At 41.7% G+C, this 22,283-nt stretch overlaps 1 protein-coding gene across 2 annotated transcripts in view; it reads left to right on the top strand.

The window, feature by feature from the left end:
• The window catches only part of Snx12 (sorting nexin 12), a 133,217-nt gene that overhangs the window by 81,840 nt on the left and 29,094 nt on the right, over positions 1–22,283 (top strand). The window lies entirely within an intron of this gene.

The following is a 22,283-nucleotide window of genomic DNA, read 5'->3' as shown; positions in this document are numbered from 1 at the left end:
GAGTGTCATGACGTTGAAAATGACACGTATGCAATGACTACGCATATGAAGCTGTCAACACGTGACTAGATACATATGGTAATGTTAGCTTTGGTGCTGTGTTTGAAACTAAAGATGGGAGACCTTAGCAAATCAGCACAGACTGACAGAGCAGATTCAGGTAGCTCTTCTAAACAAGGTATTGGCTGCTCTCTCCAGTTCTCTGGGAAGGAAGCAAGGGGATTAGATCTGTCTAATAAGGGAGAGGAGAAGTATGAGTGATGAAGTCACTCCAACTCTTCCCCACTAACAAAGACTGTGTGTGGGCTCAGAATACTTGGCACATAGTGGAGGTGCTCAATAAATATCTGAAGTTAAACTATTTACTCAGTTAGTCTCTGTAATAACCGTATGAGCTAAGTATTTTTTACCCACATTCTACAGATTAGAATCCTGACACTTACATTATCTCTCTTCTGAGTTCCAGGAATGTGCATACACAGCTTATCCTCAGAGAGCGGAGAGTCTGGGTCTTGAGATGGGAGAGGAGGGAGACAGTGGGGAAGAAGGCAGCTCATTCTCCTCATTAAGGTGCTTTAGAGCCGTTTCCGGGACTTGGAAGTTAACGTTTGCAACTGGATAATTCTTTGTAGAGGGAGCTAGCTTGGGCTGTGAGTGTTTCAGGATGTCTCTAAAATGTCCACTTCATGTTTTGACAACCAAAATGTCTCCAAACATTGCTAAGGGTTAAACTCTCCCCTGATTGGGAACTACTGCCTTAGACACTGACAAGACAGGGACAGGATTGCCCAGGAGCCAACCTCTAAGGGTATCTCTTCTCCAATTTTTACCTATAGTTAGTGACCATCAGCCTGATGTGAGCACAAATTGGCCTTGGCCATATTCCTGTGTTATGAATATGAAGAAGCCATGTTCTTCTCACTCCATTCAAACGTGGGTATTTTTCCCCTAACCATATGCTGATGCACATTGTAATGCCAGCACTTGCGATATAGAAATAGGAGGACTGCATTTTCAAGGCTAGCCTGGACTACAGTTTGGGTTACATATGGACCCTGTCTGAAACCTTCTCCTAGCCTACCCACAGTCATCTTGGTGTGAAGGCAGAGCTCCGTGAGCTCGGGAGCTGAAGTCAATTACTATGCTGGAAGTTTCTGGTAAAATCCAGCCTCCTTCTGCTCCTAAACTTTACCTTAGGCCCTGAGGCTCACTGGCTCTGTCCCCACATCTCTGCTTCCTTGTCATGAGTCTTGTCTGTCTTACGGAGATGACAATCATTTTTGTGGAATTTAAAAAACAGTGCAGTCGTGTCACTCAGAATGCAAACCTCCTGCCTTACCTCTACCCTAGTCTTTCTCAGGCAAACAGGGATCACAACACCCGGGAATGGAAGCTTCCAGACTGAGAAAAACAACCAACGCCCACCCACCCCACAAAAGCCAGAATGTTCTATCAAATTTCAATATAAGTTTGTCCCAATTGCTACAAATATTTTTTGGTAAAAATTCATACATCATTAATCTGAACTTCAAACTTAGCTGAGTGCTCTGTATTTTATCTGGCAATCCTAAGACCTTATCAGAAAACTGCTTCATCCTGCCCAGAGAGATTCCTACTTGGTAGGTCTGGATGGGGCCTAACAGTTTGTTTATGGTGGTTTGGGGACCACACTCTTGAGAGCCACTGGCATATAGCATAAACAGAAAGATAAGGGTGTTGCCTCCTTCAAAGCATCAAAGCCAAAGAGAAGAAAGTCAAAGAGAAAACTTGAAGCAGTGGGCTTGTTTTTTAAGTACTGATTTCCCCACCAGATGCCATGAAGAATCCATGCCCGAAGGTGTGTGAATTTCCGTGCTTTTAGACTATTTGTAGTGCCAGAGTTCGAGGCCCTGACCACGCACATGCTGGACAAGCACCTTTCACAGAACAACAATCCCCAGCTCAGGCTGTACATTGCCCTCGGTAACCATGGGGCTAGCTAGTCCAAACTATGGATTTTAAACATAGATACAAACGACTCTGAGAGTCACTTAAGGAAGTGGTTCTTATTATTTACCAAAGCCTAGTGTAGAATGCCTCAGTTTATAATCTAAAGAGCTAGGTGATCTTTCTTTTCCTTCTTCTATTCCCTCCCTATCTCATTGCCCTCCATCTGTCATTTCTTGAACACTTTTTATTGCTGTTTACAAAAGTAAAACATGCCCATTAGATTTCAAACAAGCATTATAGCAAGTTACACTTTGAAAGCGAACTCCTCTGTAATGGCAGCACTGAGAATAGCTCCGTGGACTGCTGCATATTTATATGAAGTCTCTTTACATAATCCCAGCATGTATAGTGTTATTTATTTTATTAAATAAAAATTTAAGCACACTGAACATACTGTTCTGTTTTTTTTTAAATTACTACAGAATTTGGGCATCTTCCAATACCAGTGCATATGGATCTAATTTTTTAAAAAGATTTGTTTTTTAAATATGTATGTGTATGTGTGAGTGCCTGAGTATATGAATCTGTACCATGTGTGTCTGGTGCTCACAGAGACAGGAGAGGGTATCAGACCCCCTGGGACTAGAATTACATGCAATTGTAAACTTCTGCATCGTTACTGGGAACCAAACTCTTGTTCTCTGCAAGTTCAGCCACTGCTCAACTGCTGAGCCATGTCTCCAACCTAGATCTAATTTTTAAATTAAAATATTTTTAAAAAGTCAAGGGGCTAGAGAGATAACACAGTGGTTAAGAGCACTGGCTGGGGCTGGAGAGATGGCTCAGCACTTTAGAGCACTGATTGCTCTTTCAGAGGTCCTGAGTTCAATTCCCAGCACCCACGTGGTGACTCACAACCATCTGTAATGAGATCTGATGCCCTCTTCTGGGGTGTCTGAAGACAGCTACAGTGTACTCACATACAGAAAATAAATAAATAAAACTTTTGTTTGTTTGTTTGTTTTTGTTTTTAAGAGCACTGGCTGTTCTTCCAGAGGACCTGGGTTGAATTCCCAATACCCACATGGCAGCTCACAACCATGTAACTCTAGTTCCAGGGGAGCCAACACCCTCACCCAGACACAGATTCAGGCAAAACACTGATATACATAAGATAAAAATAAATAAATCATTAAAAACAAACAAATAAACCAGTGCCCCCTGCCCTACCCTTCTGACTGTCCTTTCCTCTACACTTACCCAACTGGCTAATATATTTTCTTCTTTCTTCTCCTAAGTCCCACCTCTATTTTTGAGACAGGGTTTCTCTGTGTACCCTTAGCTGTCCTAGAACTCGCCATGTAGACCAGGCTGGCCTGGAACGAACAGAGATCCACTGCCTTTGTTTCCCAAGATCAAAAGTGTACACCCCGACCCTGGCCTTTCTTTTTCTTTAAACCCATTGCAGGAATAGAACCCAGTGTGCCCTGTATGCTAGGTAAACTCTATAGCTCTGAGCCACACTCTCTATCCTTTTCTGGCTTTTTCTCTCTTGCAACTTGTTTACTGAAGAAACCGGGCAGCTTGGCCTATACGGTCTGTAAGTCTGGGTATTGTTGATTGTGTCTCTTGAGATACCATTTCCTACAAAAAAAGAAACCAGGACTTTTTAGAGAAGTGATTTCAGGTCTATGCCAGGAGATGCATAAAATGGGCCTGAATTTTCTTGAAATATTTTTTTTATTTTTTTAAAGATTTACTTATTTTATGAGTACACTGTAGCTGTTTTCAGATACACCAGAAGAGAGCATCAGATCCCATTACAGATGACTGTGAGCCACCAAGAGGTTTCTGGGAATTGAACTCAGGACCTCTGGAAGAGCAGTCAGTGCTCTTAACCACTGAGCCATCTCTCCAGCCCCTTCTTTAATTTTTTTTTTTTTTTTTTGGTTTTTCAAGACAGGGTTTCTCTGTATAGCCCTGGCTGTCCTGGAACTCAATTTGTAGACAGGTTAAATATTTTTTAAAATTTATTATTTATTATTTATTATTGTGTGTGTACATGATGCATATATGTGAGCATACAGGTCACGTGGCACTTGTGGAGGTCAGGGGACAGCTTTGTGTAATTGGTTCTTTGCATGGCTTTGAGATCAAGCTCAGGTGATATTTGTTCTCTCTTGGCAGAAGGCACATGATGTTTATTGTCTCTCTGTGGTATTAGTAGCCATTTGTTGCTTAAAGCCTAGATCCATTTATTTATTAAGGGTTGTAGAATGGTGACATTTGGATTCTATTATTCTTCGTCTGTTTTCTAGGATAAAGAAAAACATCTCCTCTCCTATTATTTGGTTGGCCAATGGTATAGTTTGTTAAGGGAAAGCAATGTAAATGTTTGCTTTTTCTCATTAAATTTTTTAAAGCAGTTATTTGTTTTATTCCTATTTTTAAAATGTCAGCAACTAAAAAAAAAGTCTCCACAAACTCAGAAATTGAACCAAATTGATGCTTCAGGCCCATTTTATACATTTCCTGGCATAGACCTGAAATCACTTCTCTAAAAAGGCCTGGTTTCTTTTTTTGTAGGAAATGGTATCTCAAGGCCACAAGGTCTGGATGCTAGCAGCAATACTCACAGGTACTGAGTTCATCAGCGTTTCAAACCTTTTAAGGAAAAACTGGACAGGAGATACTGATGTGTTGTTTTTTCAAAGTCCTGTCTTCAGGGGTTTTCTTAGCTGTCTCACCTCTGAATCTCCTTTCTTTCATCCTTGAGAACCCACAAGTACAGGAGATAATAGGCTTAAATTATCATATTTTTATGCACTAGCTTTATATGCCATGCCATACACAACTGTCTCTGAGCGGAATATTAATGCTTCCACTGCTAACAGGATGGTGAAAACAGAGAACCTGTTTGCACCCTCTCTGCTCCAGTACTCCATTGGCATTATTATAAACTGCATTTTCATACTGACAATTGTCATTGAACCGCAATTATACATGGATCTATGTGCATTTATTTATTTAGTTTATCGAATGGACACAAACCGTCCTTTTGTGGATGTTTTTTCCAGCTGTTTTTATTTTTCTAGAGTCTGTTCTGTAGCAGCTTGTTAGGAAGGGAGCCACAAGAATAGAGTGAATGTAGGTTGACAAGTTTGGAGACTCAGGATGTCATTAAAAAAACTGCACCAGAGACGGGGTGTCATAAACAGCAGAAATATATTTCACAGTCCTGGAAGGTAGAGGCCCAAGGTCAGGTGTTGGCAGCTTTGATTCCTCTGAGGCATCTATCCTTGGTTGACAGAGGCTGCCTTGGTCATTCACGACACAGCCTTTCCCCTGCTATCTTTTGACTATTTATTGTTAGAGACTGGACATTGTTGTGTAGCTCAGGCTAGCCTTGAAATTTCAACTGTATGCTGCCATGACATGCCTTTGGTGTCTTTATGTGAACAAATCACCTCTTTTAAAATTTGTTTTGACAATACTGGGAATGTAGCCTTTGACTGAGCAAATGCCTGTCTAGTGCTGCAGGACCGAGCTTCACCTGCTGCTGACTGCCTCTTAGGGACTGCAGTCAGAGGGAAGGGCTTTGCCTTCAGATAGTCACCCATTCTCAAGTACCAGGGCCTAGGTCTTCAACATGGGAACTTTTGTTTGGTGAGAGGATGCAATTCAGCTCATAACACTCTGGCTACAAATAAAAATTGTTACTTTTTAAAAACCTCTGTGTCGGGCTGGAGAGATGGCTCAGTGGTTAAGAGAGCTGACTGCTTTTCTGAAGGTCCTGAGTTCAAATCCCAACAACCACAGTCAGTCATTTTCTGTATTCTTTGATAATTTCAAGCATGTATGTAATGTATTGGGTCATTTTCATCCCCCGTTATCCCTCCCACCCCTTCCCACTGAACCCTTTCTTCTAACCGTTGAGTTCCCCTCTATGTTCATGACTTTTGTTTAGTGTTTGTGACCCACTGAGGTTAATTGGGGTTGCTTGTGTTAGCATGGGTGTGGTTATTTACTTTATTATGAATGACATCACAGAAGCAACCATTAACTACCAACAGATCCTGAGAATCCAAGTCAGAAATTTGACTGCTTGGGTTATGTTGTTTTTTTTCCCTATATCTCATGAAAATGCTGTTTTGCTGGGATTTGAACTCAGGACCATGTGGTTGTGGGATTTGAACTCAGGACCTTCAGAAGAGCAGTCAGCTCTCTTAACCGCTGAGCCACCTCTCCAGCCCGACACAGAGGTTTTTAAAAAGTAATAATTTTTATTTGTAGCCAGAGTGTTTCTTCCAGTATAAAATATCATTGTCAACACATCTGGTAACTGGATGTTTGTCTTTCATGTGTTCCCCTCCACCAGTAGGAAATCTCGTACTAAAAATCTAATACTTTAGGCAGGGGCAGGGGAGTCTCTATGAGTTCTAGGCCTGCCTGGGTTACAGACCGAGTTCCAGGACAGCCAGGACTACACAGAGAAACCCTGTCTCAAAAACCAAAAAAAAATACAATAAAATAAAAACGAAGTGGAATACTTTTGCTTTATATCAGTATTGGTCATTTCTTTATAGCTGCTTTTAAAATATGTTGTTTTAAGTTGTTGTTCCAAGTTATTTCAGAAAAGCTTTCTCTCCAACCCCCCCCTTCCCTTTTCCCTTTTGCCTTTTGCTCTGGCCCATAGATTACAGATCTATGTGAGCCACCTTGTAGTTGCTGGGATTTGAACTCATGACCTCCGGAAGAGCAGTCAGTGCTCTTAACTGCTGGGCCATCTCACCAGCCCTCAGGGAAGCTTTCTTGTAGCCTTTTTAACCTTTTAATTTTATTTGTTTGAGTCATGATTATTTTATTGCTCAGATTGTCCTGAAACTCACCATATCATCCAGGCTGGCCTCAAACGTGTGTTGAACCTTCAGCCTCAGCCTCCCAAGTGCTGGAATTGCAAGCATGAGCCACCACCCCATCTCTGTTCTCACCTTTATGGGTGTTTTACTAGCTTTTGCTTCCTCCTCTTAGACTCCCTGCTTTTCCCCTTCCCACTGATTTTCTCTGTTCCTCTAGTCTCTATCCTGCTCTTGTGCAAGGACTATACATATACACACAGACACAAAGACACACATACACACACATAACACAAACACAGAGAAATATATATATATAAATATGCATGTGTATTCTCCATAAAGGGTTGTAGGATCCACAAACAAAACATGGTATTTGTTATTCTATACATGGTTTATTTTGTTTTATTTTCTTGTTTTTATTTTCTTCTCTCTGTATTTTTCTTTTTTCTCTTTCGGGGGGTGGGGAGTAGGACTTGAGACATGGTCTCAGTTTTTCAAGTGCTGAGATATTCTTTGCTTGCTTTCCTTTTTATCACTTCATTCTTCTCGTTTTGGTTCTATGCAGGTCCCCTCTTCTTATCTTCTCTTTTTTTTTTTTTTTTTTTTTAAAGATTTATTTATTTATTATATGAAAGTACACTGTAGTTGTCTTCAGATACACCAGAAGAGAGCATCAGATCTCATTACGGGTGGTTGTGAGCCACCATGTGGTTGCTGGGATTTGAACTTTGGACCTTTGGAAGAGCAGTCGGGTGCTCTTACCCACTGAGCCATCTCACCAGCCCCCTTATCTTCTCTTTTATATCTTGAGTTCATTTGCTCTTTCTGCCTTAGAACTCATTTCTTTTTTTTTTTCCATTTTTTATTAGGTATTTAGCTCATTTGCATTTCCAATGCTATACCAAAAGTCCCCCATACCCCCCCCCCACTCCCCTACCCACCCACTCCCCCTTTTTGGCCCTGGCGTTCCCCTGTACTGGGGCATATAAAGTTTGCAAGTCCAATGGGCCTCTCTTTGCAGTGATGGCCGACTAGGCCATCTTTTGATACATATGCAGCTAGAGACAAGAGCTCCGGGGTACTGCTTAGTTCTAGTCTCTCTTATTTTCGATTCTTTCCTGGACCTCATTACCCTGTGCTTTAGTTGTTCAGACCCTGACTTCTTCTGCATCTTCTCTCCTTTTCTTTGTCTACTTTGAACTTGCGTTGAGATGGCAGGCTATAATGTTCATGGCTCATAAGCATGTGCTTCCGCTTTGCTGTCAATTGTCATTGCGAATCGTCCTCACTGGCTTCTAGTAAAAGCTATTGCTCATTTGCACGTGACTTTATGAATTTATGCTTATGTATTTTGATCTTTTGAGACAGGATTTTCTTATGCAGCCCAGGCTTGCCTCGGTCTGCTGAGTGCCAGAATTAGAGGCTCCTGCCATTGCATCTTTTTTTGAAAAAGAAAAGAAAAGAAAACAAAAAACAAAAAAAAACGGTTAGAAGGGTGGAGGCTAGGATCCCAGTAGGTTTTCCATTTTCGTGGCTTCTAGCTCCCTCTTCTGTTGCTTTTGTGTAATTCCCCAAAATGTGACTTCCTTTCTCAGAGACCTGGATCTAGCTCTCCTGTCCCATGGTCCTTTTTGCTTTTTACTGTATTGCTGAATCTGGATTCTGTTTCTGGCAGTGTCTTTTGCTTCTGGCTGATTAGTGTGGAGAGCTTGTGGGGCCCACACTGCTGCGGACACGGAGTTTTGGGGGACACTTAGGTCTCACCCCTCCGTACCAGCCACTTTGCTTTGTCACCTGCTCATTGCTTCCTTTCACACAGGGCTCATTTCACAACTGCTTTACAGCTGTTGGTAGTCTGCACCCGTCCACATATTTGGATTTAAGAATCTTCTTGCCTAGCTTTGTGACACTTATTGTCCATGGGCTTGGGGGTTTTCTCTAGCAGACTTAAGGTTTTGGTTCTTACATGTTTCAGATAGGGTTCTCTTTATGGAACCCAGGCTAGCCTCAAACTCCTGATGCTTCTGTCTCTGTCTCTGGAGTGCTGCGGTTACAGGTGTGCACCACTGTGCCTAACTTGTTTTCTGTTTTTATTAAGCTACTCAGGAGTGAGAATATTTTTTTAAAATTATGCCACCACCACAACCTGTCCAGAACCTTCCTATCAATTAATTTTAATTGAACTATTATAAGTTTTGCACACATTTAAAGCCATGTGTAGTAGCTCATGCTTATAATCCTAGCAGTTGTGAGTTAGAGGCAGGAGGATCAGAAGTTTGTTATCTTCAGTTACACCGTGAGTTTAAGGCGATCCTAGGCTACATGATATCAAAAAACAAAACAAAACAAAAAACCAAAAAAAAAAAAAAACTAAAAACAAAACTTCTCCCCCAAACCAAACCCCTGCACATTATAGCACATAATTGCAATCTCAACACTTAGTAGTGGGAAGCTGGAGGGTCAGAAGTTAAAGGTCATTCTCAGCTACATAGCAAGTTCTAGGCCAGTCTGGGCTGCATAGCAAGAACCCATCTTAAAAAAAAAATAAAGTAGAACCGGACCTGGTGGGACTTTAATTCCAGTAGTCAGGAGGCAGAGGCAGGTGGATCTTTGTGAGTTCAAATCTATTCTCGTTCAGTAGCAAGTTCCAGCCTCTTGCTCCCCCGACAAAAAAGTAGGAGCTGGAAACCAGGCTCATTTCTGAAGAGATGGCTGTGTAACCCATTTCTATGTAACTCAGTTCTAGGGAACCAGACGGCCCTCTCCTGGTCATTGTGAGTACTGCAAGTACGTAGCACACCCTCATACATGCAGGCAAAATATCACTGAAAAAGAAGAAATTTCACTTTATATTTTAGACACGTCTGTATAGTTTTTATTTTCTGATGTTTCAGGAATTATTCTTGCAACCAGTCTCCCTCTTGCTCTCACGTTCATTTCATCTTCATTTTGTTATTTGAGAATTTCATACATGTCTACCGTCTGTTGTGACCAAATCCACCCTCCAGTTCTCCCAGCTCCTCTCTACCAGGTCCTGAGCCCATATACCGTTCATATGATCTGAAACCATATCCTTGAAAAAAACTTGATTCTCCCTACCCCAGCAGCCATCAGCTACCAATAGCTCCTCAGCTAGGGGTGAGGCCTTATAAATCCCCTGTCTAGCCATGCTGGAATTTTGATTGGCTTGCTGTCATAGCCACAGTGAGTTGCATGTATGCAACCAGCCTGCTATGTCCAGAAAACACTATTTCATGGCATGTCTCTAACTCTTACAGTCTTTCTGACCTGCCTTCTGTTTTGTATGTTTGTTTGTTTTTCAAGACAAGGTTTCTTGGAACAGTACTGGTCGTCCCCTGAACTGGCTCTGTAGACCAGGCTGGCCTTGAACCCATTGAGATCCTCCTGCCTCTGCCTCCTGAGTGCTAGGAATGAAGGCGTGTGCAGCCACCACCTTGCTCCGGCTTCTGCTTTGATCCCTGAACTTTGGTGGTGGTGGTATAGGTGTGATGGCACTGTCTCTCATTAGGACTGAGCACTTTGCAGCCTCTAGTTCTCTGCAGCATGACCAATTGTGGACCTGTCTTAAGCACCATCTACTGCAAAAACTAATCTGGAGGAAAGGGAGATATTGTTTGTCTGCTTTGGGTTTTTTTGGGGGGGTGGGGGTTGGGTTTTTTTGTTGTTGTTGTTGTTCGTTTTTCGAGACAGTGTTTCTCTGTGTAGCCATGGCTGTCTTGGAACTCAGTCTGTAGACCAGGCTGGCATCAAACTTGGAGACATCCACCTGTCTCTGCCTCTCAGGTGCTGGGATTAAAGGCTTCTTTCTGCTTGTTTGCTTCTTTTTAACCGAAGCTTTGGATTGCCTTTTGTAGATGAATCATCAATGTTTTCTGGAGATGTGTGTGTGTGTGTGTGTGTGTGTGTGTGCGTGCTCTTTTTTTGCTGCTCTAAGAGCTCAGTCTTAGGCCTTGTATATGTTTCTCATGTTCTCCTCAGCATATCCATTGGTTGATATGTATTTCACTCCTTTTTCTTCATCTGTTTTTGAGAGGGGGTTTCACTGGACTGTGGGCTGGCCAGAAACTCACTATGTAGCCAAGGCAGTCTTCTTCCCTCCGTCTCCTGAGGGCTGTGCTTGTGAGCCTGAACCGCCCGCCATTCCTGACTCCAATGTATTTAATTCTTAGGCTGCATTCTTTCTGGTTGCTTTCCAAGCCCGCCTCACAGCTGTCACCATGAAATTTTGTTTTTCTCACTGGAAATATGAGTTAAGTCTGCATTTTTTAATTCCCTGGATATTTTCCTTTCTGGTATTTACCCTGGTTTTGTAAGAGTACATCTTTAAGTTACATACTCGGAAAGAATAGATGTTCCTTGTATCTTTAAGTTTTAGAAAATAATCTTTCATACTCAACTTGATTTATAATTTGGTTGGATTTTAAATTCGAGGTTCAAGTTGTAGTACTGTCACCAAGAAATTTTCAGTTCCCATTTTAAATTAGTTTTTATTAATAAGTTTTGTTCTTTGATAATTTCCCATATATATATGTATATATATATATTGCATTCTAGTCACTTGTTCCCGCCTTCTTCCCATCTCTGCCATCTCTTCTTTCCTTACAAATCTCTTTCCCATATTTCCTAGTTTTTGTTTTGTGTCCCACAGAGTTTAACTGGGCTGTTTGTGTGACCCAGGCTTTGGAACTAACCATCAGAGTATGATGGGCTTACCACTGTATATAGTACTGGATTCTATGCCCCCCTCCCAGAATCTGTTAGTTGCTAAGAGATCTGCTGTAGGAAATAGGGACTTATGAGTCTCTTCCCCTTCCATAGCTGGCTGTTAGGAAGGCTCAACTTGTGTGGACCCAGAGCCAGTAGTAGGTATAACTGCTGTGAATTCGTGATTTCCATTGCTGGGACAGGCATTAAAGATGGCGTTTCTTAATACTTCTATCTTCTGGGATTTCCTTTCGTATCATTATCATCATCATCTGTGTGCTTGATGCATGTGATTGCCTGCATGGCATGTCACATATATGGAGGTGATGACAACTTTGTGGGGTTGGTTTTCTACTCTCACCTTTATATGAGTTCTTTCTATGAGTGGCAAGCTCGCTTACTCACTGAGCCATCATGCTGGTTCTGTGGTTTCCTTTTGTGGGTTTTTAATCTTGTTTAAATAATTTCAAATGGACTCAAAAGGAAGCTCAAGGGCCATTTTACTAACATTTGAAAGCAAAACAACAGATCAGGCAACCTGTAAATCTTGGCAGCTTCCAGGTAGAGGGAGTTTCAAAAAGCTGAGTGTTTTATCTTTTGAGTTCCGGTCCAGGAAATCCAGCATGTTAGAGCATTCTTAGGCTTTTGGCCAGTACCCAGAAGAGAGAGAGAAAGAATGAAAATGAAAAGTTGTGCTTCCTTTTAGTTAGAGCTCAGAAAGGCAGTGTGGTTTAGCAATGCTGCATGACAGAAGCTCTGTAAGCATCAAAGGAGGGGCTTCTGGGAACTATCATTGCGGAGGTTAATTATTCCTCCCGTTTCCGGAGCTTGTCTCCAGGTGAATGAGTTCTCCTGTTGGCTAGGTGATTGACAGAACTCTCCAGAGTAACCTTTAAGGGAGGAGGCAATGGAATAGTATGTTCTAGTCTTTGGAGCAGAGACAACTCAGAATCCATTTTTTTTTAATAGAAGGAAGTAGCTTTTCCCTTAATGGGCCTCAACAAAGCTCCAACACCTTTATCTTTTTGTATGGTATTTTAAATCCTAAGAAGGGACAATTGTGAGTCTTCCCTCTCTGTTGTTACCAAGGAAATGAGAGGTGGGTTCTAGAGCAGCATGAGAGCATGGTCTATCTTCAATGGCTTCTAAGTCTGCTAATCTGCTAATTCCTAAAATACTCTTCCCCACCAAACCACTTCAGAGATGGGCGGAAATTGGGAGACGGAAGGGCTTAGGAGCTGTGGTTCTCAACTTTTCTAATACTGCTAACCTTTAATATTTTGCTCACTCTCCAATCATAAAGTGATTTTTCTTGCTACTTTATAGCTATGCTTTTTCTAGTGTTATGAATATAACACTATGAATATAAAAAAAATCTGTGTTTTCTGGAGGTCTTAGGTGAACCCCGTGAAAAGGCCATTTGACCCCTATGAAAGAGGCCTACTATAGCTGAGCAGTGATGGTGTACACCTTTAATCCCAGCACTTGGGAGGCAGAGACAGGTGGATTTCTGAGTTCAAGGCCATCCTGGTCTACAGAGTGAGTTCCAGGACAGCTAGGGCTATACAGAGAAACCCTGTCTCTAAAAAATAAAAAAATAAAAAAACCCAACCACCCACCCACCCACCCACCCAACCAACCAAACAACCAAAAAATGGGGAAAAAAAAGAGTCCTACTCCAAAGAGGTTGCCCCCCATTGGTTGAGAACCACTGGTTTAGGGTCTTTACTTTTGCTGACTTTTAAGCATTAGAGGGTGATCAAGGAATTACATTGCAGCAGGACCATCAGATTAAAAGAGATAAAATTAAGACAGCAATTGAGTACATAAGGTTCAAAGATTAATAGCATAATCAACCAGACAACATCTATCATCTATTTATCTATCTATCTATCTATCTATCTATCTATCCCCTTTCCACTATGAAAACCTAGATATCCAGTTCCAAAGTTCTTCAAGGGGATTCGTGTTTCCACTGGAGTTGTGGTCACACTCACACAGCTTCTGGACAGCTGTGTAAAAGGAAAAGAAAGATAACAAGAGGCTAGACCACAAACTAGAGTCCCCAAACACTTCTGGTATTTCTGGCCTGTGGCCAGTACAGAACCCAAGATATGTTTGGCTTTTGGCCAAGGACAAGAATGGTGTTGTTTGTTTCTGAGATCCCTAATGTAAAACTGCCTGCTTTCACAAGCATAGCTTTTTTCCCATTCAGGCATGTAAGACCATCATATCACTAGCGTGAAGCAGAGATAACGTGGGATCCATAGTCATGGTAATAAAATAAACAGAAAAATACAGTGATTGCTGTGTCTGTGGTAAAGGTAATGGCGCTATTAACACTTCCATCTTGCCTCCTAACTGCATGTGACCAGGAGGAGTGCTAGAGTACACAGACAGAATATTAAAGGTGGCCCCTCCCGATTCCGGAAGTCCGGAGAGTTGGCCACAGGGTCATGAGAGTGGGTGAGCTGGCTCTGCCTCTCACTGGCTGCAGCTGGTGAAAAGTGGGTCCTGACCTCGACTGGGCAGCCCAGAGCCAGGGCTTTAAACTGGCCAATCCCAACACCTGAGAACTGCTGGAGCATGTGAAATTGCTGGCCCTGCAGATCCAAAGCTGCAGGGTCTCCATGACACAGGGCGACAACAGGATCTCTGAGAGGAGTCCTGGGGAGGATCCTGTATTGCTGGTTTAACAGAAGCCAGAGGCCATGACTCATTGCAGTGAACTTTTGCAAGTAAAGATGAGTGGACGGAAGGGACTGTGGGACACACTGGGACACACTGCAGCTTCCACAACCAGATGTTTTCTATGCTTTGTTTTTTTTATGTTTTGTTTTGTTTTTTACTTTCTTTTGGGGGGGAGTTTGTAAGGGCAGAAGGTGGATAGGAAGGTTAGGGCGATGAGTGGGATTGGGGTTCCTGATATAAAACTCACAAGGAATCAATAAAAATTGAAAATAATAAATAATAAAGAATGTTAAAGGTAGAATACCATAATGTAGCTTTCTTGAGGTCATCACTCATGATGAGGTGAGACTTTTTGGTGATGTAGCTGTTTTGTTTTATTAATGTATTTATTTATTCACTTTACATCCCGGTAACAGCCCTTTTCCTTCCTCTCCTCCCAGTCCCACCTCCACAAGTCCCTCCCCTCATTACTCTCTCCCCCTCTCTGAGGAGAAGAGGAAGCCTCCCTTGGGTACCAGCACATGCTGGGATATAATTTGCTCCAACTGTTAAGGGACGCACATGAAGACCAAGCTGTACATTTGCTACAAATGGATAGGGGGTCCAGACCATGCATGCTCTTTGGTTGGTGGTTCAGACTCTGAGTCCCCATGGGCCCAGATTAGTTGACTCTCTAGGTCTTCTTGTGGTATCCTGACCCCTCGGGGCTGGCTCAATCCTTCCCACACTCTTCTTTAAGACTCCCAGATGTAGCTGTTTTTGAGCCACCTACGCTCCTGTAAGTACCTCACCAGCCATTCTCCTTTCAGTAAACCCAGTAAAGTAACTGGTTCACCAAGTTCAGTGCAATTGTTCTGCTCTGTCGCTGGGGCCCTGTATGAGGTGAGTAGACATTTGTTCATATTTACCCAGAAAAAGGACTGCAACTCTTCAGAAGATTTTTTTTTTCTTTCTGACAGTAGTTGCAGTTTTCATTTCCTGATTTATAAAACATTTTTGTTTTCTTTTAAATGATTCTTCAATTAATTAATTTCTGCCTGTCTGTCTGTACACCTTTTTGTATGAGCGCCTGTGGAGGCCAGAAGAGAGTGTCAAGTTGGGGCTGGAGTTACAGACATTTGTGAGTTGCCTGATAGATGCTGGGATCCAAACTCTGGTCCTTACAAATTAGCAGCAAGCATTCATTCTTAACTATAAGGCATTCATCTCTCCAGCCCTTAGGACTTTTTTTTTTAAAGAAAATTGATTTTTAAGCTAGTATGTAACATAAAAGGTTCCATCATTGCATCTTCATACGCTGACATTTATATTATCTTTTATTCGGATTTGTTCCCTTCCCAGTGCTAGTCCCCATCTCTCCTATCCAATCTGTCTTTCTTTGCCCTCTGTCTCTTCTGTTCCTTTTGATATCTTCCTAGCCTCCCATGATTCCCATTCTAATTTCAGGACCTACACACACACACACACACACACACACACACACACACACACACACACACACGCAGGCCAAATTCTACATATGAAAGAACACATGTGGGCTGGAGAGATGGCTCAGCAGTTAAGAGCACTGACTCCTCTTCCAGAGGTCCTGAGTTCAATTCCCAGCAACCACATGGTGGCTCACAACCATCTGTAATGAGATCTGATGCCCTCTTCTGGTGTGTCTGAAGACAACTACAGTGTCCTCACATGCGTAAAATAAATATCTTTTAAAAAAAGAAAGAACATATGTAGTGGTTTTTCTTTTTGCGTTTGACTTCTTTTGCTTAATATGACAATCTCCAGTCCTATTATTTACTTGCAAATGTCATAATTTTAATTTTCTTTATAGCTAAATAAAAATTTCTATGTATATGTCCTACATATTCTTTATCCATTCCATCTATGGATAGGCATTTAAGCTGGTTCCATTTCCTGGCTATTACCAGCAGAACAGCAGTGAACATGGAAGTGTAAGTAATTTGTGGTATATTGACTGTAGTATAATATAGGTTATTTCTCTCCCCTTTGATCTTAGTAGGCCCTAATGCTAGTCTCCTTTCTAAATTTCCATTCCATCTGTAGTCAGTTCTGCTTGCTCTGTCCTTCTCTGTGTGATGCTGTTTATCAGCATGTATTTGGCGCTCTGTAATTGTCTCTTTATATCTACAAATGACAGAACTGGGCATCGTGGTACAGGCTTGTGATCCCATCACTCAGAATACTGAGGAAGGAACACTCTGAGTTCAAAACTAGCCTGGATGACTGAGAAAGACCCTAACTACTAACCAAACTGATAGATAGATAGATAGATAGATAGATAGATAGATAGATAGATAGATGAAAGAAAGGAGAGGTGGAAGGAAGAAAGAAGAAATTTAGGGAGTCAGCCAGCCAGCCAGCCAGCAAGCAAGCATGGTACTTGGTACAGTTTCATCTCTTTTTTTTTTTTTTTTTTTTTTTTTTTTTTTTTTTTTTTTTTTTTTTGGTTTTTCGAGACAGGGTTTCTCTGTATAGCCCTAGCTGTCCTGGAACTCACTTTGTAGACCAGGCTGGCCTCGAACTCAGAAATCCACCTGCCTCTGCCTCCCAAGTGCTGGGATTAAAGGTGTGCACCACCATGCCCGGCTCCAGTTTCATCTCTTTTATGTCTGGATAGCTGTTTGTTCACTTGTTCTCTCCCTGAATAGGAAGTTTAATGAAGATGGTTGCATAACAGATCAGGGGGTATGCCAAGTAACTTTTCTTTTGAAGGAAAGCTGCCTTTGGGCAGGAGCTCCCCTGTTCTTAAAATTTCTTCCCTACCCCCCCCCCCATCTAAAGTCCCAAGAACAGACTGAGGTATGATTCTACCAAAGTTCACTCTGGGAACCAGTGAGCATGTTGGGGTTTCTTCCATAGGTGAGAGATTACTTACAGGAATGTGGGAGCTCCTTTGGCCCAATAACCTGCAATGGAAAGTCCACCTAGCAGGGATGATTGCTTTCCCATAGCCCCACAGACAGTCCTCTCCCCTAGTCGTACTCCACCTACCTCCTCTAGCCCATCCCCCAAGACCTAGAGACCACATGCAATAAGGGCAGAACTGCATAGAGCTGGTTGGAAGGAGCGCCTGGACTGAGGCGAAGGGTTCCATGACAAATACTACCTACCCTATCTATAAGAGAAGTTAAACAGTCAACTGGACCAGATCTGATGACCTTCTGAGAGCTGGCCCAACACAACTCTTGCTGTTTGATGGTAATTTGGGTAGAACCATAATATACCCCCAAATGGCACATTTTAAACAATTCATTAGCTATGGGACATTAACACCTGCACTACCTTACCTTTTCCCACATATCTCCATTTATGTTTTACTTCTGTTTTTTTTTTTTAAACATGGTCTTGTTACATAGCCCAGGCAGGCCACAACTTGGGGGCCTTCTGTCTTAGCCTCCTGAGTATGTGCCACCATGCCCAGCTTGTTTTGTTTGCCTTTAAAAAAAAACCAAAAAACCCTAAGCCGGGCGGTGGTGGCACATGCCTTTAATCCCAGAACTCGGGAGGCAGAGACAGGCAGATTTCTGAGTTCGAGGCCAGCCTGGTCTACAGAGACAGAGTGAGTTCCAGGACAGCCAGGGCTACACAGAGAAACCCTGTCTCGAAAAACCAAAAAAAAAACAAAACAAAACAAAAAAGCAAACTCTAGGAAGTAATAATTTGGTTCACTATGTGAAATATGTGGATAGTAGGTGGGGGGCATAACAGAGAGCCAATAAGCCAATAAGAGCATTTGTTTCATGGGCAGGATTTCACTTCACTTCCTGGTTTCCAGACTCCCTTATTTTGACCTTGAGTACTTGCCAGCTCTGAAATGGCAGCCTCTCTGGGATTTTTCCAGACATTCTGTCCCATTCCATTTTGTTTCATCAGCTGATATTATTTCCAATCTTCCAGAAGTTTGTTAAGTCCATTTTCTTCTTAAGGGCTTACTTATTCCTTTATTAACATTTTAATAGGGTGCCCGAGGAGACTTAGATAAGCACATTCCTTCAGTCCGGCATCTTCAATTAGAACTCTTGCGTCTTTATAAAAGTGTAATGGTAGACTTTTGCATGGATGGACTATAGCTTATCAAATGTCCAAGTAATGGATATTTGGGTTATGTCCAGTTCTTCACTTTTTCAAGCAATACTGTAGTGGACCTCTTTTGTACATAAATCTTTGGGTACCTGAGCAAATGTTTTCGTAGGACGGATGCATAGAAAGAAAAGTGGGGATCTTTGCTGTATTATTTTAGTCTTTAATGTAGTAACACACATTACAAAGAAGTGAATTTAGCATGCAACAATTCTCAAATTAGTCTGAGTAGTATCTAATACCTTCCATATAGTGAATGCTTAGCAAATACTTGTCGAATCATGTGTTAATGACTAATAAATTAGTATTTTTTCCATGGTATGGTACTCTGACCGGTATGGTATAAGGTATAGTTTTGGGGCTGGAGAAACACTCAGCAGTTGGGAGCACTAGCTGCTCTCACAGAGGAATTGGGTTAGATTCTGGTAACTCCAAACCCAGGGGCTTCCAATGCTTTCTTCAGGAGCCCTCCATCCAGCACTGCCTGCTCATTGTACACAGACAAACAGGCAGGCAAAACACCTCCACACATAATTTCTTAACAAGGAAAGATGTGGTCTATGGTATTTCATCTAATTTGAAGCAATAACTAGAAAGTACTATTACACAAGAACAAGTTACTGTCAATTAAATGATCACACTAGACAATTTTACCATTTAGAATTTATACTTTATAAGTGTTGAAGGTTTTCTTAATTAAAACATTTATTGTTACTGTATGTGTTCATGCAGTGCATGTATGGGTGGCTGTGGCACAGCACGTATATGGAAGTCAGCTTATGGAATTGGTTCTCTCCTGTCAGGCCACAAGACTGACAGTGAATGGTAGTGCCTTTACCTACTTACCTTGTTGGCCCAAAGATTTTCTTTTATTTTCTTTTTTAATATTTATTTATTTTATGTGTATGGGTGTTTTGCCTGCGTGTATATCTATGTATCAAATGCAAGTTCAGTACACAAGGAGGCCAGAAGAGGGCATACTCCTGGGGCCAGAGTTACAGATGGTTGTGAGCTACGATGTTGGTCCTAGATCCTTTGGAAAAACACCCAGTACTCTTTTTTTGCTTTTGTTTTGTTTTTTGTTTTTGTTTTGTTTTGTTTTGTTTTTTGAGACAGGGTTTCTCTGTGTAGCCCTGGCTGTCCTGGAACTCACTTTGTAGACCAGGCTGACCTTGAACTCAGAAATCCGCCTGCTTCTGCCTCTCAAGTGCTGGGATTAAAGGTGTGCGCCACCACCCCCGGCTCATTAAGACTCTCTTAGGAATGGATATATGTCTGTGTATATTTGTTGTTGATAGTTTTATTGTTTGAGTCAGGATCTCATGTAGGAGGGGTTTGGACTCCCAGCAATCCTCTTGCCTGTACCTCTTGAGTGCAGATGTGAGTGCTACCATGCCCATCTTGGAAGCGGACATCGGAGGCATGTCATTTCTGTGTGTATCACAGAAAACAGTAACATGAAATAAATTAGCTAAGGTGTTAATACGGTATCATTATACTTGAAATCTGATACCTTGGATTACTATTGGACTCTGTCACTGTATAACATGTGTTGCAGTTAAGAAGTGGATGATTTCTAGGGAAAATTAAAGAAAAAAATAAACCCAAGTGTCTCATGGCTTTCTTTTGTAGCCTCATATTCATGCTGTTTTAATACTGTTGCTTTCTGTATCTTGCCAGAAGGTGTCAGGCAATGACAACTGCTGCCTGACCAGCAGAAACGCTAAGATTCCAGGAACTGTCTGATGCTTCAGAAAAATCCAGAAAACACAAACAAATGTTCATCTTTGGATGGAATTCAGTTGGTAGAGTGCTGACCTAACCTCAGAAGCCAGATGTGGTGGAACATGCCTATAGTCCCAGCATTTGGAATAAGAAGGCAGAAAGATAGAAGTGCAAGGTCATCCTCTGCTACATTGTGAGATTGAGGCCAGCCAATCTGAGCTACATAAGACTGTCTCAAAAAAGAAAGAAAGAAAGAAAGAAAGAAAGAAAGAAAGAAAGAAAGAAAGAAAGGGAAAGGAAAGGAAAGGAAAGGAAAGGAAAGGAAAGGAAAGGAAAGGAAAGGAAAGGAAAGGAAAGGAAAGGAAAGGAAAGGAAAGGAAAAGAAAGGAAAAGAAAAGAAAAAGCAGGGACCAGGGGAAATGGAAGAGAGGCTAGAGAGATGACTCAGTGGTTAAGAGCACCTGCTGCTCTTCCAGAGATTCTGAGTTTGGTGGCTAGCACCCATGGCAGCAGGCTCACAAACATCTGTAACTCCAGTTTCAGGGGTGTTGATGCTTCTGGCCTCTGTGGGCACCTGCCCTCAGGCGCGCGCGCGCGCGCGCGCGCGCGCACACACACACACACACACACACACACACACACACACACACACACACACACACATACACACACACACCACACACTCAAATCTTTTTAAAAGAAAGAGAAATGTGCATCTTTAAGTCCATTAAATAAATAATTACTATCATTTTGCTTTTCCTGAATCAACTAAATTCTTTTTAGCTAAATTTAATTGTGTTTTTTCTTTTGTAATCTACAGTCTCAGAAGACAGGTCTGCAGTTAGTTTCCTTTTTCTTTCCTCCTTGTTCAATGAATTCTGATCTCCAACATTCTAGTGGTACTACTCTGTTCTCTGTTCTTATTCACAGCTACTTAACAACCAGTAAATCTGTATTGCCCATTGAAAAAAATGTGTTACATAATCTTAGACAGTCTCTATCTTGCTGTCTGTTTTTTTCCTGTCTTTTATTTTTTTAAAGAAAAAAGTTATTGTTGGACGTGGTAGCTCACACCTTTATTCTTAGCACTCAGGAGGCAGAGACAGAAGCAGGGAGATCTCCATGAGTTTGAAGCCAGCCTGATTTGCATATCAAGTTCCAGACCAGCCAGTGCTATGTGATGAGACCCTGGAAGAGGAAGAGGTGGGGGGAGGGGGAGAAATTGATTTTGAAATATATTCGTTTTACACTTTTTAAAAATATTTATTTTATTATTTTATGTGTATGAATGTTTTTCCTGCATGTATATAGCTATACCATGTATGTTCCTAGCAAGTAGGCAGATTACTACAAAGCTGGAAAGTCTCTCTTATAGCCCTCAGATGCTGAGTTCTCTTCTAGGAGGTCAGAAGAAGGCACTAGGTAACCTAGAATTGGAGTGGTTTAGAGAGTTGTGAGCCACCCTGAGGGTGCTGGGCATTAAATCTGGGCCCTTTGTGAGAGCAACAAATGGTCTTAACCTCTGAGCCATCTCTCCAGCCCTAATGTTCTTTCTTTTGTGAAAAACACACCTGTCACCTTGACTAGAATATGAAATAGTTTATTTTATATGCAAATATCAATGAATATGGCCTGAAAACATAGATTTAAGTCAGCCACCCAAATTCCAAATCCCGTATTTCAGTGTTGTACTAGTTTAGGAAAGGGTTTTTTAAGAATAGCAATATAGCCCTCAGATGCTGAGACCTCTCTTATAGGCCTCCAGTGGTATTTGCTAATATTCCTAGCTTACATTAAAAAAGGACTTACCTAATATTCACAAGGATGATAGATCATACAGAGAGGTGAGCAATAAATAGCTAAAGATAGCCCAAGATAGATTGTAGTTAGGGCCCTGTACCTGTGATATTCCAGCCTCTCCGCAGTCATTGATGCTCCGTTAATTGGCCAGCCTTTCTATAATATTCAGTGTAGGTATGGCTTTTGTTTCAGGAACTTAATATTTGTTTGTCTGCTTGTGTAGGGGGTAATTTTCAGAAGCTGATGATCTCCTTCCATCACATAGGTCATGGGAATTGTCAGTGACAAGTGTCTTTACTCATTAAGTTACCTTGTCAGGCCGGCCCATTTTAGGAACTTTCGTTCATGTTTGTTTGTTTAAAGATTTATTTATTATATGTAAGTACACTGTGGCTGTCTTCAGACACACCAGAAGAGGGCATCAGATCCCATTACAGATGGTTGTGAGCCACC

The sequence above is a fragment of the Mus musculus genome, chromosome X, assembly GCF_000001635.26.
Source record: "Mus musculus strain C57BL/6J chromosome X, GRCm38.p6 C57BL/6J".
Classification (NCBI taxonomy): domain Eukaryota; kingdom Metazoa; phylum Chordata; class Mammalia; order Rodentia; family Muridae; genus Mus; species Mus musculus.
This window is presented reverse-complemented; position numbering and strand designations above follow the sequence as displayed.